This window comes from Bos indicus, chromosome 23, assembly GCF_029378745.1.
Source record: "Bos indicus isolate NIAB-ARS_2022 breed Sahiwal x Tharparkar chromosome 23, NIAB-ARS_B.indTharparkar_mat_pri_1.0, whole genome shotgun sequence".
NCBI classification, from domain to species: Eukaryota; Metazoa; Chordata; class Mammalia; order Artiodactyla; family Bovidae; genus Bos; species Bos indicus.
Window position 1 is genome coordinate 31,768,518 of NC_091782.1, and position 16,421 is coordinate 31,784,938.

Here is a 16,421-nt window from a genome sequence, read left to right on the forward strand (position 1 = left end):
TGTGTGAAAAATTTTCAACAATTATATCTATAAAGGTTTCCTATAGTCGTGCTGACTTGTTAGTCCATATTTAACAGAATTTTGAAAGAGTCCACTTGTTTCTATCTTATTTTACATTGTTTAATCCTAGGACCTACAACAGTAACTGAAAAATACTTGAAAATACTCTGTGTTCAATAAATACTTGTGGACTGAATGAGTGAAGAAAGCAAGTCAGTGGCAAAAGATTAGGAAATAAATAGGTATGAGAAGAACTTTATTTGATAAAATGAAGGAATGAAACAGAATTGTGCAGAAATTTCTTTTCCATTTTATGCCTGCTGAGTAGATATATCTTTGACAAATCAACTGAGATAGTGAACATAAAGTAGGATTCAGTTTCAGGATGAGTCTAACTTCTAACTTCCAAACTTCATATATTTTAAATTATAGGTAAGAAATTTATCTCTTTGACTCACTAGAGCTTGCTCAGTTCAGTTCAGTTCAGTTCAGTCGCTCAGTCATGTCTGACTCTTTGCGACCCCATGGACCGCAGCACGCCAGGCCTCCCTGTCCATCACCAACTCACGGAGTTTACTCAAACTCATGTCCGTTGAGTCAGGGATGCCATCCAACCATCTCATCCTCTGTCGTCCTGTTCTCCTCTCACCTTCAATCTTTCCCAGCATCAGGGTCTTTTCAAATGAGTCAGCTCTTCACATCAAGTGCAAAGTATTGGAGTTTCAGCTTCAACATCAGTCCTTCCAATGAACATTCAGGACTGATTTCCTTTAGGATGGACTGGTTGGATCTCCTTGCAGTCCAACAGACTCTCAAGACTCTTCTCCAACACCATGGTTCAAAAGCATCAATTCTTCGGTGCTCGGCTTTCTTTATAGTCCAGCTTTCACATTCATACATGACTACTGGAAAAACCATAGCCTTGACTAGACAGACCTTTGTTGGCAATGTATCTGCTTTTTATTTTTTATTTATCTTTTTTTAAATTTTATTATTTTTTAACTTTACAATATTGTATTGGTTTTGCCATATATAAACATGAATCCACCACAGGTATACACATGTTCCCTGAACCCTCCTCCCTCTTTCCTTCCCATACCATCCCTCTGGGTCATCCCAGTGCACCAGCCCCAAGCATCCAGTATCGTGCATCGAACCTGGACTGGAGACTCGTTTCATATATGATATTATACATGTTTCAATGCCATTCTCCCAAATCATCCCACCCTCTCCCTCTCCCACAGAGTCCAAAAATATGCTGTCTAGGTTGGTCATAACTTTTCTTCCAAGGAGTAAGCGTCTTTTTATTTTAAGCGTCTTTTAAGAGCTTGTTAAGAGTAATATAATAAAGATTTATATTTCTATCTGAAAGAATCTTTCTGATGACTTCACCTTTCTTTTATTCAGGTCATGAGCATCAATTGTTCTTTGTGGCAGGACAACAGCATGTCTGTGAAACACTTTGCATTTGTCAAATTCTCTGAGGCCACCGAACAGTGCTTCCTTTTATTTACCCTCATCCTATTCATGTTCTTAGTATCACTGACAGGCAATGCTCTCATAGTTCTTGCCATCTGGACCAATCCAGCCCTCCATACCCCCATGTACTTCTTCCTGGCCAACTTGTCTCTCTTGGAGATTGGATACACTTGCTCTACTATACCCAAGATGCTGCAGAACCTTGTGAGTGAGGCCCGAGGAATCTCTCGGGAGGGCTGTGCTACACAGATGTTTTTCTTTACATTATTTGGTATCAGTGAGTGCTGTCTTTTGGCAGCCATGGCTTTTGATCGCTATATGGCCATATGCTCCCCACTTCACTATGCAACACGAATGAGTCGTGGAGTGTGTGTCCATTTAGCAATGGTTTCTTGGGGAGTAGGTTGCATAGTAAGCTTGGGCCAAACCAACTATATTTTCTCTTTAGACTTCTGTGGCCCCTGTGAAATAGACCACTTCTTCTGTGACCTCTTGCCTATCCTGGCACTAGCCTGTGGGGATACATCCCATAATGAGGCTGCAGTCTTTATTGCAGCCATTCTTTGCATTTCCAGCCCATTTTTATTAATCATTGCTTCTTATGGCAGAATTCTAGCTGCTGTATTGGTCATGCCCTCCCCTGAAGGCCGTCAAAAAGCTCTTTCCACCTGTTCCTCCCACCTACTGGTAGTAACACTCTTCTATGGCTCAGGATCTGTCACCTACTTGAGACCCAAGGCTAGTCATTCACCTGGGGTGGATAAACTCCTGGCCCTCTTCTATACTGTGGTGACATCCATGCTCAACCCTATCATCTACAGCTTACGGAACAAGGAAGTCAAGACAGCTCTTCGGAGAACTCTGGGCAAGAAAAGCAACTTCATTTAGAGGAGTCTATTCTACAGATTTCATGGGTAAGATACTAGGGGAACAACTAAATTCCTCTTTGAAAAAGATGCACACTCAACCTAAGAGGAAAGAAGGAAAGGGAGGAAGAAAGTAGGGAGAGAGGGAGGAAGGAGAAAAGGAGGGAGGAAAGAAGGAAGAAAGGAAGGAAGAAAACACTGTACTTGTCAGTGTGTTTTATAAGAAGCTTCTTTTATAACAGTGACTGTAACAGTGATTGTAATTTTGAAGACAGCTCTCTTCTTATAGCTAAAGTTCTGACTGCCAAGTTTGGAAGGAAGTTGGCTAGCAAAGAATTTTAAAGGTGAAGTCAACACTAGACTGGTTTTCCAGAATATTTCATTTTAGGCTAAAGTACAGGCTTGGAGTATAAATTACCAGATTTATCCTCGGAAGCCTCAGAAATTCTCACTCTATCCTCTTATGCATTTTCTATCCCCTGAGAGGTCTGTATGACATCTGCACTGGTAACTGGGGTAGTTCCCCCACATATGTTTGTCTCATATGACTCTCAGTTCCGCAATAACTATGATGTGAATTATTTCCTTCCATAAAAATGTTTTAAAATTCTTCATTCTCAGTTACTGGTACATAATATAGAATTGAATGATTCTTCTTTGAGTTGTGAGTATATAAAAATGTGTAAACATAAAAAAACAAACTCTTAAAATTCAGAGGTGTTTGTTGCAGAATAATATGAGAAATTTTTGCCAAGAGTCCTCATAGTAAAAATTTTAAAAATAATAATACTTAAATTTAAGGATAGAAGAAGAAGGTTGAATTGAAAATAATTAATATGTTATACTAATATATGTTATCAGTATGTACTTGATTGTGGCAATCATTTCACAATGCGCACATACATAAAGTCATCACCTTATATACCTTAAGTCATAACTCTTGACAATTTTGTCAGTTTTGTCTTGATAAAGATGAAGAAGAAAAAAATGTTATAATAATGTTACAATCAGGGGATGGTAGTGATGCTCACTAATGACCAAGATGTATTTTGCCACATATGCTGTTTTTCCCAAAACCTAATAAATTCATTTAGGACCAGAACAGCATATTATGGTTTCTATTTGTATTTTTATTTGTGTGTAGTCAGTGAAGAATGGAAATAAACTAAGCATGCAAAAATAACTATTTAAAAATTATCCTATAAAAATGGGCAGGAATTATCTGTAGGCATTAGATATTATTATTTATAAGTGTTTATTAATCTAAAAAATAAATGATATTAAAAATTAAAGCAAGTTAGGAACAATTTAGGTAGCATGATCATTTTTGTTTCATTTACTAATTTTGAAAAGTTTTACACGTTTGAAATGATCAAAAGCTGGTCAGTTACATGTAAAAAATAAAACTACATTTCTTCTAACCATAAACTCAAGAAATAGACTCAAGAAATAGATTATAGACCTAAAAGTAACAGCAAGACTAGAAACCATAAAACTCCTAGGAGTGAACATAGAACACTTTTTGAGATAAATCACAGCAATCTTTTTGGATCTGTATGCTAATGCAAAAGATATAAAAGCAAAACCAAACAAATTGGACTTAATTAAGGTTAAAGGCCTTTGACGGCAAAGAAAACAATCTATAAATAACCAAAGGTCAACCTACTGAATGTGAGAAAATATTTGCAAATGATATGCTTGATAAGGGGTTACTACTCAAAATATATAAATAGCTCACTCAACTCAGTATTCAGAAAACCAAACGACTCAGTCAAAAAATGGGCAGAAGGCATGAATAGACATTTTTCCAAAGAACACATATAGATGACCAACAGGCACATTAAAAAATGATCAACATCACTAATTATTAGAGAACTGCAAAAAAAAAAAAAACAGAAAGAGATATCACCCTCACAGCTATCAGAATGGCTATCAAAAAAAAGAAATCTTTGAGCAATAAATTTTGGCAAGTATGTGGAGAAAAGGAAAGGAAATTCTTCTTGATAGGAATGTAAACTGGTGCAGCCACTAATGGAAAACATTATGGAGGTTTCTCCAAAAAAAAAAATACAACTACCAATCCTGGATATAGATCTGAAGAAAAAAAAAAAAAACTAATTTGAAAAGATACATAGAATCCAATGTTCATAGCAGCATTATTTATAATAGCCAACATATGGGAGCAATCTTAGTGGATAAAGGAGATAAAGGACATGTTACAATATACATGTCACATATGTACTGAAATACAAATAGTCCATGTCACCACTTCACACATGAAAAGTTGTCAACATGATTATTAGAGAAATGCAAATTAAAACCAAAAAAAAATCACCTCACACTTGTCACAGTGGCTTTTATCAAAAGGACAAGAAATAATGTGTTGGCAAAAAATATGGAGAAAGGGAACATATGCTTGATTCATGGAACTGAAAACTGGTGCAGACATTATGGAAAATAATACGGAGGTTCCTCAAAAAACTTAAAAATAGAACTATCATGTGATGCAGCAATTCATATTCTTGTTATTTATCTGGAGACACCAAAAACAGTCATTCAAAATGATATGTGTACATATATGCTCATTTGCAACATTATTTACAAGAGCCAAGATATGGAAACAGACCAGGTGTCCATGGATGGATGAATGGATAAAGAAGGTGTGTTATAAAACAATGCAGTCCTACTCAGCTATAAGAAAAGAATGAAATTTTGTCATTTGCAACAACACGGATGGACCTTGAGGGTATTATGCTAAGGAAATAAGTCACACAAAGATACATACCATATGATTTCAACTATATGAGGGATACTTTTTTAATAAAGCAAATGAACAAACCAAACAAGATTTATAGAGAAAAGACTGGTGTTTGTCAGAGGGGAGGAGGGTTGAGGCAAGGGAGAGGGGGTGAAGGGAATCAAGCAGTATAATATCCAGATAAAAATAAATTGGTCATGGGGGTGTAATCTACAGCATGGTGAATATAGTCAATAATATTACATTGAAAACTTAAAAACTGCTAAGAAAATAAATCTTAAAAGATCTCATCACAAAGAAAAACTGTAACTTTGCATAATAACCAATGGTAATTAGATTTACTGTGATCATTTCAAAATGTATACAAGTATCAAATCATTATGTCATATAATGTAAAAGCAAGTCAATGTATGGCAAAACCAATACAATATTGTAAAGTAAAATAAATAAAATTTTAAAAAGACACACTAAAAAGGAAAATAAATGAATAAAATAAAATTAGTTTCCAGTGTGTTGAAAACCAAATGAGTCTATTTTAAAACAAATCTAGCAATAGAGGAGATGATACCAACCTCAATTCAGTAGGTAACTAATTATACATAAGGAACATTCCCATGGAGAACTCTGTCCCATGGAACTTTTTCTGCTAGCTCATCTGGTATAACCATAAATGGGCTGCTGAAAATAATGTCCAAGGGGCTCAGGAATATAAAAAAAAAAAAAAAAAATAGCACACCACAAAGCACTCTTGATATTAGTAATATCTACTAAGGTCTTTTGAATCTGGGCTTCTTTTCTTTCTGACAGCATTTTATCAAATAGAAAACTCATATTTCTGAAGATATTTCTTAAGTACTCATCTGCAAACTACAGTTTCTTTGTCCTTTTCTGAACATTTGAAAAATTCAAGTATGTTCCTTCACACTTCCTTTTTCTTAAGTGATGTTTATCTAAAATAAGGGTAAGTAAGACTTTTGCTTTAAAAGCTATCCATTCTTAGAGAAGGTTGGAATGTGTGTACATCATAGTGCCAAATATTCATAGGGAAATTGGAAAGTATTTCATTCCTGGGAGCCTTCTCTAAATATTGGAAATAACTAGTGTGGTACCTATAGAAAGAAATGAGATTTTTCATTGTAATCAACTCAGTTTCTCAGTTGAACCGACCTTAAAAACATGTAAATTTTAGTAAACACTATATCTGACAGATATTAAATACCTGAATGAAGTGTGTAACCTTCATACAATCATATGAACATTTTTAATGTGTAGCATAATAAAAATCTGATAGACAACTTGTCCACATATTTCATCCAGATGTTTTGAAGTCAGATAAAAATATTTTCTTTCTTAGCAATTTCTTAATTGCTTAGAAAATAAATCTTAAAAGATCTCATCACAAAGAAAAATTGTAACTTTGTATAATAACGAATGGTAATTAGATTTACTGTGACCATTTCAAATGTATAAATATTTTAGAATAAAAAATAATATTTTCCCTCACATAACTTTAAAACCACTTTAAATATAAATAAAATACTGTATAAAGACAATTGTATATAAAAAGATACACTAGAATGATAATTTAGTGGAGAGACAAAGAACTTTAAACCTTCACAGATCAATAGATCCCTATATGGTTAAACCATAAGCCTATGGGCTTTCTTTATAGCTCAGTTGGTAAAGAATCTGCCTACAATGCAGGAGACCTGGGTTCAATCCCTGGGTCAGGAAGATCCCCTGGAGAAGGAAATGGCAACCCACTCCAGTATTCTGTCTGGAGAATCCCATGGACAGAGGAGCCTGGCAGATACAGTCCATGGGGTCGAAAGAGTCGGACATGACTTAACGACTAAATTACTATGGTTAAACAGTGACAGAAAATCACTGAAAGTAGATCAAAAATTGGATTAAAATGCCATGGAATGCAAGAGTTAGAAGTAATGAAATATCAATGAGATTGATATGGGGAAAATTAGAGATCTAGGGTAGAATTATAGCACTTAAATATACATTTTTGGAATGTAGAAATCTGAATTTATACTCTCATTATCTCTCTACTTCATTGAAGAAATGTATTGATTTTTGATCCTTAAAAAATTTCCTAGTTATTAGCATACAATTGGGATGAATTATTAACAATATCTTAAAATGGGAATACTAAAGTTTGCTTTGTCAAAGCATTTGGGGATCAGTGATTTAATGATTTAATCATTAATTAATCATTAATTAACTAAATGATTTAATGGATGTAAAATGCTTCCTGTAGTGTTTGGCACACCAGGCTCATTCAGAATTAGTTGGAATTATTGTTTTATTTTTGTATTACACTCATCTGACCTAAATGTAGTGTGGAATCAAAGGGCCATAGTGACATCTTATCCCTGAGAAATCTTGTGTGACATTTCCCAGGATAGCTTTGAGGATTTAATGAAACAGAGAATATGAAAACTGTGAAAAAAAAAAAAAGAAAAGAAAACTGTGCTTTGCAACCCTACAAATGTAGTCTGTTGCCCCTAAACCAATGTCTCTGATCCTAAATTGGAAAAAGATTTTTCTCCTGGACCCAAAGGCTGTCTTCGTAGCTACATAAAATTAAGTAAATCACTGATAACTGTCCAAACTCTTAAATAAAAATAAGATAATCCCACTCAATAAGAAAAATTCCTACAACATAGGTAATTAAATTTTAACAAGAAAAATCAATTGCCCAGTTTAAATGAAGTAGTTATGCAAGACAATTTACAGCACAAAAAGAGATGGTACAAACTACTGACTGAATCCAAGTTTACTAAATGAGTCTAAACAGAAAAGGCACACCAGAAAGGTCACATTACTAGGGCTATTAACTGATTCTGATTGCTGGCAAGGTACATCAATGTACCTCTTAGTATAGCCTTCTTGTGTTGTTTATTTACAAATTAATGAATATCTTAATTCTGATTATTTTCTGTCTAATACATTCCATATGCACAAGAACAATTATTGGTACTCATTCCCCTGGAGAAGGGAATGGTAACCCATTCCAGTATTCTTGCCTGGAGAATCCCAGGGATGGAAGAGCCTGCTGGGCAGCAGCACAGGCTCTGTGGGGTTGCATGGAGTCGGACACAACTGAAGACACTTGGCAGCAGCAGCAGCAGCAATGCCATTCCAGGGCATATATCCAGAGACAAACTTGGTTTGAAAATATACATGCACCTCAATGTTCACTGAAACTCTCTTTACAATAACCAGGATATGGAAGCAACCAAAATATTGAACCAACAGAAATATCCATTGACAGATGAAAGGATAAACAAGATGTAGTATACATATGTATACATATACGACAATATTCCATTGTATATATACATTCACTGCAAGGAGATCCAACCAGTCCATACTGAAGGAGATCAGCCCTGGGATTTCTTTGGACGGAATGATGCTAAAGCTGAAACTCCAGTATTTTGGCCACCTCATGCGAAGAATTGACTCATTGGGAAAGACTCTGATGCTGGGAGGGATTGGGGGCAGGAGGAGAAGGGGACGACAGAGGATGAGATGGCTGGATGGCATCACTGATTCGATGGATGTGAGTCTGAGTGAACTCCGGGAGTTGGTAATGGACAGGGAGGCCTGGCGTGCTGTGATTCATGGGGTCGCAAAGAGTCGGACACAACTAAGCGACTGAACTGAACTGAAGTATATATACATATACATATACATACATATATACAATGGAATATATATATATATATATAGAGAGAGAGAGAGAGAGAGGAATATTACTCAGTCATCAAAAAGAATGAAATAATGACATTTGCAGTGACAGGGATGGATGTGGAGATTATCATACTAAGTGAAGTAAGTCAGACAGACAAGACTAATATATGATATCACTTATATGTGGAATCTAAAAGCATGATACAAACTAACCTATTTACAAAACAGAAAGACCCACAGACTTAGAGAATAAACTTGCAGTTACTAAGGGAGAAGGCTGGGGGGAAGGGATAGAGTTTGGGATTGACATGTACACACTGCTATATTTAAAATATATAACCAATGAGGACCTACTGTATAGCATAAGGAACTGTGTTCGATACTCTGTAATAACCTAAATGGGAAGAGAATTTGAAAAAGAATAGATACATGAAAAAAAAAAGTCCTTCCTCTCCACTCTTTTTAAGTTTATATTTTAAACTCAAAGTTCCTTTATTTTTTTTAAAAGGCTTAAAATGTATTTTAATAAATTAATGTTGCATTATTCATTTCTCAGAAAAACTTCAAAGGTATTAGGGACAAATCAAACATGGTACACCAATAAAAAATGCACAGCATAACTACCTAAGATAGGCAAAGCTAAGAGCTACCATCTGACACTCAGCATACAGCAACCCTGTTCTCAAGATTGTACTAGGCCTATCAAGAAAGCTGTGAATGGCAACATCACAGACACAAAAGGGCCATTTCTGGGTTGTCCTTACCCAAGAAAAAGGTGGAGGCAAGTTTAACACAAGATTTTTTAAAGATACACTAAATGAAAATCTCTAAGAGAAAATTTCTTCCTTGGGACATGAAAGGGTAATATATGGGACATAACAGAACCGTATGTATGTTGTCTGTGACCTCTGTGGACATGTGCCTGAATTCCCACCTGGGAGTGATTGGAACAGTGGGGCCAAGGTCATTGGGGGATGTTTGGTTTTTGTGGTATTTGTGGCAGGATCTCTGGGGTGAGACAGTGCACTAAGTCGTGTCCAACTCTTGCGACGCCATGGACTGTAGCCTGCCAGGCTCCTCTGTCTATGGGATTCTCCAGGCAAGAATACTGGAGTGGGTTGCCATTTCCTTCTCCAGGGGATCTTCCCAACCCAGGAATCGAACCCAGGTCTCCAGCACTGCAGGCAGATTCTTTACCGACTGGGGTGGCGGGGGAGGGGGGGGTGTAAGAACAAGAAAGCAAATAGAACAGGGTGGACAAAGAGTGGAATGATTAAGATTAATGGGGGCTCTAACTGGATCCATTTTGCCATGGCTCCCTGGCCCTCACAGGCTCTCAACAATCACATGAGATTTTAGGAATGCACCACACAGAATTGATTAGTGAAAGGATATACCACATAGAACTGATTTGTTAAATATCACCCCTCCCTTACCCTCTGCCTCCAACATACTCCCTAGAGTACTACAGGCAGGGAAGACCTAAACTATTGGGAGGAATCCCTAACACTTTTCCAGAGTAGAATTCGGCTAAGTCCAAAAAGGGTCCTTCTTTTAAGGGTTTTAGGAAACTAGACACTACAATTTTATTAGTATCGGCGACGTTTGTTTGGAGCAAATTCAGCTCCAGGATCTGCACGGTTGAATGCAGGAGGGGTTCCACCAATTGCCCCAATTCCTTCCATTGTAGCAGCTTGGCCAAAGCGTTCAGTTGTTGGTGGGGTCAATCCCAAGGTTCCATCTGGCATCATAGTGGCTGGTCCTGGAGGAGCTGGGGTACCAGCTGGCACAGGAGCAGGGGGCATGGCACCTCTGTTGTTTATGCCCATAGCACATCCCATAGCCGTCTGACCCATCCGTATCTCTTGCTCTCTCACATCAGGGAAGGTTCCCTTGAATCCTTCCTGCTGTCGTCGCATCATTTCTTCTTGTTGCCGCCGCATCTCTTCCTCACGGCACCTGCGCTCCTCCTCCTGCCTGAGCTCCAGCTGCTTTCATTTTTGCACTTCTTGATTGTGCAGCTCTTCCATCCTCCGAAGTTCTTCTTGACGCCTCATCAAATCCTGCCTCATTAGCATGACCTGGTGCTCATGGCGAGCAGCCTCCATCTCCATCTCCAGCTTCTCACGAGCTTCCTTGATGTTTCGGTCCACTTGGTCCTGCTGCTGCTTTTCCATCTCAATAAGTGCCTTCCAGCACATGGCATACTCATACTCAAAGGAGCCAGGCTGTGCAAATCTGGGTGGCTGCTCTCGCTCTTTGTGAAATTGCTGATTCTTTATAACCAGCTTCTCTGGGAGTCCCTGCTCATCATCTAACTGGTCCATGGGCTCCACAGTCACAGGTCGAGGAAATGTGGTTAGCAGGAAGGAGCCTTCACTGCATCTGTCCAGAGCTTTCCGAGCAGCTGGCTTCCCTGAGAATTCAACAATGCCTTTTCCTGAGGGCCTGCCTAGATCATCCACAATGACTACAGCCCTCTCCACCTGGCCGAACACAGAAAAGGCCTCCTCCAGCAGTTCATTGGACACATACTGAGGAAGGTTTTGGACTGTAAGGGATGCACTATGGCAGGCAAAGCGCACACGCAGCTGCTTTCCACGGAGTGGCATGTTGTCCAGTTCTATTTTGGCAATCTCCGCTAGGGTTCGTGTTTCCAAGCGGATAAAGCCAAAGTCCTTGTCCTTATGAATGAAGACTTCGCCTGCCTTCCCATATTTCTCAGTTTCCTCATTTCCTCCTCAGTGATGTCAGGAGGAAGATTGCCCACAAAGAGCCGGCTACGCTGGGTGAAGGTCTTCTCTCCTGGCTTCCTAAAATTCTTCAGGTCAATAGTCAAGCCTTCATTCTGGCTGCTGGCTTGCTGCCCATTTGCAGGCATTGGTGGAGGTGGTGGCTGCTGCTGTTGCTGCTGGTGGTGCTGCTGATGGTGATGTTGATGATGCTTCCTTGGAGTGTGGTTTTGTTTCTCCAAGTTAAAAGTTTTATTGCTCTGCATCTTTGGACCCCTCCACCGACTGTTTTCTGCTCCTCAAAGTTCCTTTAGACTTAGAGCACTTGATGCCTTTTTCTCAAGAATAGATTCCATTAAGTTAGGCCTTTATATTATTTTTGAATCAGACTAATTTATCAGGAACCTTATATTTGCTTTCACAGGAGAAGAAAATCTTATGATAAACTTTTTTTTCTTATTTGCATAGAGTGAACTTTTAATAAAAATACATAGATAAATAAAGCTAGTGTGTGCCTGCTAAGTCACTTCAGTCATTTCTGAGTCTTTGCAACCCTACGGATGGTAGCCCACCAGGCTCCTCGCTCCTCTGTCCATGGGATTCAACAGGTAAGAACATTGGAGTGGGTTACCGTGCCCTCCTGGGTTGCCAGGGGCCTCCTTCAGGGGATCTTCCCAATCCAGGGACTGAACCCACATCTTACATATCTTGCATTGGCAGGCAAGTTTTTACCACTAGCACCACCTGGGAAGCCCAAATAAACCTAGACTTAACACCAACTTTAGGTGAAGCCTTCTGATGCTGTGTGAGTGTCCTGGCTTCTAGCAACACTGACATGGCAGGCCTCAGCTTCTCCAGGACTTGCATAAGTAGAAATCTGTAGCACTAAGCATGTTTACCACAGCAACAGATCTGCCTCAAGCTTCCAGGACTTTTCTATTATACAACAAATTGCAAAGAACATCAAGAAGGTCCTGCTTGGAAGATAAATCAGCACCTAAAAACCAGGAGAAACCATCAATGGGGTAGCAGTGGGGGAGAATTAACAAACATTACCAAATGTCTTCATTTTATTGGTTTCCACCAATGCCAACATAAGGTGGAAATGTACAAGTCTAAGAAGACACTGACTACAGTGACTCTGTCCTTCCCAGGCCCTAATTAGTAACTGCAAAGTCTGAGAGGATAAAGGCCTTTTCACACATGTATAGTACAAGGATCACTGTTTCAGAAGCTTGGAGATTACAAATTTACATGTCCACATTAATAGTCAATGTTCTCTTAAACTAAGCTTATCTTTCTGGGAGCACAGGGCCTAATATTTTTAAAAGATCATTTTCTCACCTTCAATAACCAATCCCTGTTTCATTTTTTTTAATTTAAATTTATTTATTTTAACTGGAGGCTAATTACTTTACAATATTGTATTGGTTTTGCCGTATATCAACATGAATCCGCCACAGGTGTACACATGTTCCCCCTGTTTCATTTTTGGTTAGATCACAAGTGTAGTCATGCAGAGTTGAATTCAAATTGTTGTTAACTTATCAGCCTGAACTTCAAATTTAAGAAGTCTTAAAGAATCAAGTTAACCTGGAAAGTCTTCAATTTCAAGGATTTACAGTCCTGCCATAAATGACTCTCCAAACCCATACCAGTGTTGCCTCATTCTCAAACACAATAGAAAAATTCTATTTCTCAGAAGAAAGAAAAGAATAACTAATAAATGTTGTCAACAGTAGTGCCATGTCTTGATTTGATCTTTGTTGTTGTTCAGTCGTTCAGTCGTGTCTGACTCTTTACAACCCCAAGGACTGCAGCACACCAGGCTTCCCTGTCTATCACCATCTCCTGGAGCTTATACAAACTCATGTCCAGTGAGTCATTGATACCATACAACCATCTTGTCCTCTGTTGTACCCTTCTCCTCCTGCCTTCAATCTTTCCTAGCATCAGGGTCTTTTCCAATGAGTTGGTTCTTCACATCAGGTGGCCAAAGTATTGGAGCTTCAACTTCAGCATCAGTCCTTCCATTGAGTATTCAGGGTTGATTTACTTTAGGTTTGACTAGTTTGATCTCCTTGCAGTCCAAGGGACTCTCAAGAGTCTTCTCCAACACCACAGTTCAAAAGCACCAAGTCTTACAAGTTCAGCCTTCTTTATGGTCCAAATATCACATCCTTACACGACTACTGGAAAAACCATAGCTTTGACTAATGGACCTTTGTTGGCAAAGTAATGTCTCTGATTTTTCATATGTTGTCTTGGTTTGTCATAGCTTTTCTTCCAAGGAGCAAGTGTCTTTTAATTTCATGGTTGCAGTCACCATCTGCAGTGATTTTGGAGCCCAAGAAAATTAAGTCTCTCACTGTTTCCTTTGTTTCCTCATCTATTTGCCATGAACTGATGGGACCAGATGTCATGATCTTTGTTTTCTGAATGTTGAGTTTTAAGCCAGCTTTTTCACTCTCCTCTTTCACCTTCATCAAGACACTCTTTACTCTTGATTTGGTCCACTCCATGCATTTCCCGTGAACTGCTCATTAGGAAACTTCACCTCTGTGGTAACAGGAGTGGTCATATGACCAAAACAGGTAAATTAGTCTTTCTATCCCAAAGGAAAATCTGAGACTAGTCAAGATCATCTTATTAAAAATGATATATGATACAGTATATATAAACATATATGGTAAAAAAAAACTTTTCCTTCCAGTAGAATGACAACTGTGCTAGTTTCCCATCATTGCTATGACATATTGCCATATACTTAATGGCTTAAAATAACACAAACGTTTAGTACCTTAGAGTTCTGGAGATGAGGAGGCTAAAATAGGTCAACAGGGTTGTGTCCTTCTGCAGACATTAGGAGAGAATCTATTTACTGGTCTTTTCCAACTTCTAGAGGCCACCGATAATCCTTTTCTCCATCTTTAAAGTCAGAAGCATAATATCCTGTCTCCTCCCTAACTCCTGCCTCCTCTTATAAGAAGCTTTGTAATTATATGGGACCACTTGGGTAATTCAGGTTAATCTCCCCATCTCAATTTCCTTGATTTATTTTTATCTGTAAAAATTCTTATACTGTGAAAGACAATGTATAATCACGGGTTCCAGGGATTGGGATGTGAACAATTTGAGAAAAAAGAACAACAAGGCATTATTTACATACCAAATTAAGTAATAAATGTACAAGAAATAATGTAACTTTTTCTTTTTTATTGAAATATAGCAGATATGGACATGAGTTTGAGCAACTCAGGGGAACGGTGGGAACTGGGAAGCCTGGCATGCTGCAGTCCATGGGATCGCAAACAGTTGGACACAACTGAGCAACTGAACAATTATGTTCATTTCAGGTGTACTATGTAGTGATTTGGCATTTGCAGGCACCATGAAATAATCACCACAATAAGTCTAGTAACCATCTGTCCCCATGCAGTATAATGGGGAACTGACAATATTCCTTATGTTGTATACTACATTCCTAAGACTTACTTATTTTCTAAATGAAAGTTTGTATGGCAAAACCAATACAATATTATAAAGTAAAAATAATAATAATAATAATAAATAAATAAAACCAAAAAAAAAGTTTGTATGTATTAATCCCATTTCATATTTTATACCCCCTCTGGAAACCATCTACTTGTTCTCTGTATCTATGAGTGTGTTTGTTTTGTTTTATTTGCTTGCTTGCTTTATTTTTTATATTCTATACATAAGTGAGATTATATGATATTTGTCTTTCTCTTTATTATTTCACTTAGCATAATATCTTATAGATCTATTCATGTTGAAGTAAATGGCAGATTTCATACCTCTTTATGGCTGAGTAATATTCCATTACTGAGCATACATGCATGCTCAGTCACTCAGTCTTTTCTGACTCTTTGTGATCCCATGGACTGTAGTCCCCCAGGTTCCTCTGTCTATGTAATTTTCCAGGCAAGAAATATCAGAGTGGGTTGCCATGTCCTACTCCAGGGGATCTTCCCGATCCAGGGATCAAACTCACATCTCTTCCATCTCTTGCATTGACAGGTGGGTTCTTTACCACGGAGCCACCTGGGAAGCCCAATGTATATATATGTCTTCTTTATTCCTCTATTGATGAACACTTAGATTGATTCCATATCTTGGCTATTAGTAATGCCACAATGAACTTTGGTGTGCTTATATTCTTTCAAATTAGTGGTTTTGTCTTCTTCTGGTAAATACCCAAAAGAGAAATTGCTGGATCATATGGTAGTTCTTTGCCAGCAAAGGTCCGTCTAGTCAAAGGTTATGGTTTTTCCATTAGTCATGTATGGATGTGAGAGTTGGACCATAAAGAAGGCTGAGCACTGAAGAACTGATGCTTCTGAACTGTGGTGTTGGAGAAGACTCTTGAGAGTCCCTTGGACTGCGAGGAGATCAAACCAGTCAAACCTAAAGGAAATCAACCCTGAATACTGAATATTCATTGGAGGGACTGAGGCTGAAGCTGAAGCTCCAATACTTTGGCCACCTGATTCGAAGAACTGACTCATTGGAAAAGACCTTGGTGCTGGGAAAGATTGAAGGCAGGAGGAGAAGGCGATGACAGAGGATGAGATGGTTGGATGGCATCATCGACTCGATGGACATGAGTTTGAGCAAGCGCCGGGGGTTGATGATGGACAAGGATGCCTGTTGTGCTGCAATCCATGGGGTTGCAAAGAGTCAGACAGGACTGAGGGACTGGACTAAACTGAACTGATGGTACTTCTATTTTTCATTTTGTGAGGACCTCCACATTCTGTTTTCCATAGTGACTGCATCAATTTACAATCTCTGCAACAGTACACAAATGTTCCCTTTTCTGCACAAGAATAAATGAACTCTAAAAATCACCATTTTGTG

The 16,421-nt window shown here is 38.3% G+C and overlaps 1 long non-coding RNA gene and 1 pseudogene across 1 annotated transcript; one reads left to right on the forward strand and one right to left on the reverse strand.

The window, feature by feature from the left end:
• Positions 1-1,566: 1,566 nt before the first annotated feature.
• Positions 1,567-15,103, forward strand: LOC139179006 (uncharacterized). Its single transcript, XR_011563437.1, has 3 exons — positions 1,567-1,683; positions 2,301-2,393; positions 14,770-15,103. It is a non-coding gene; the product is annotated as an uncharacterized lncRNA (long non-coding RNA).
• On the reverse strand, positions 9,314-11,856 carry LOC139179005 (non-POU domain-containing octamer-binding protein pseudogene; annotated as a pseudogene).
• Positions 15,104-16,421: the final 1,318 nt, after the last annotated feature.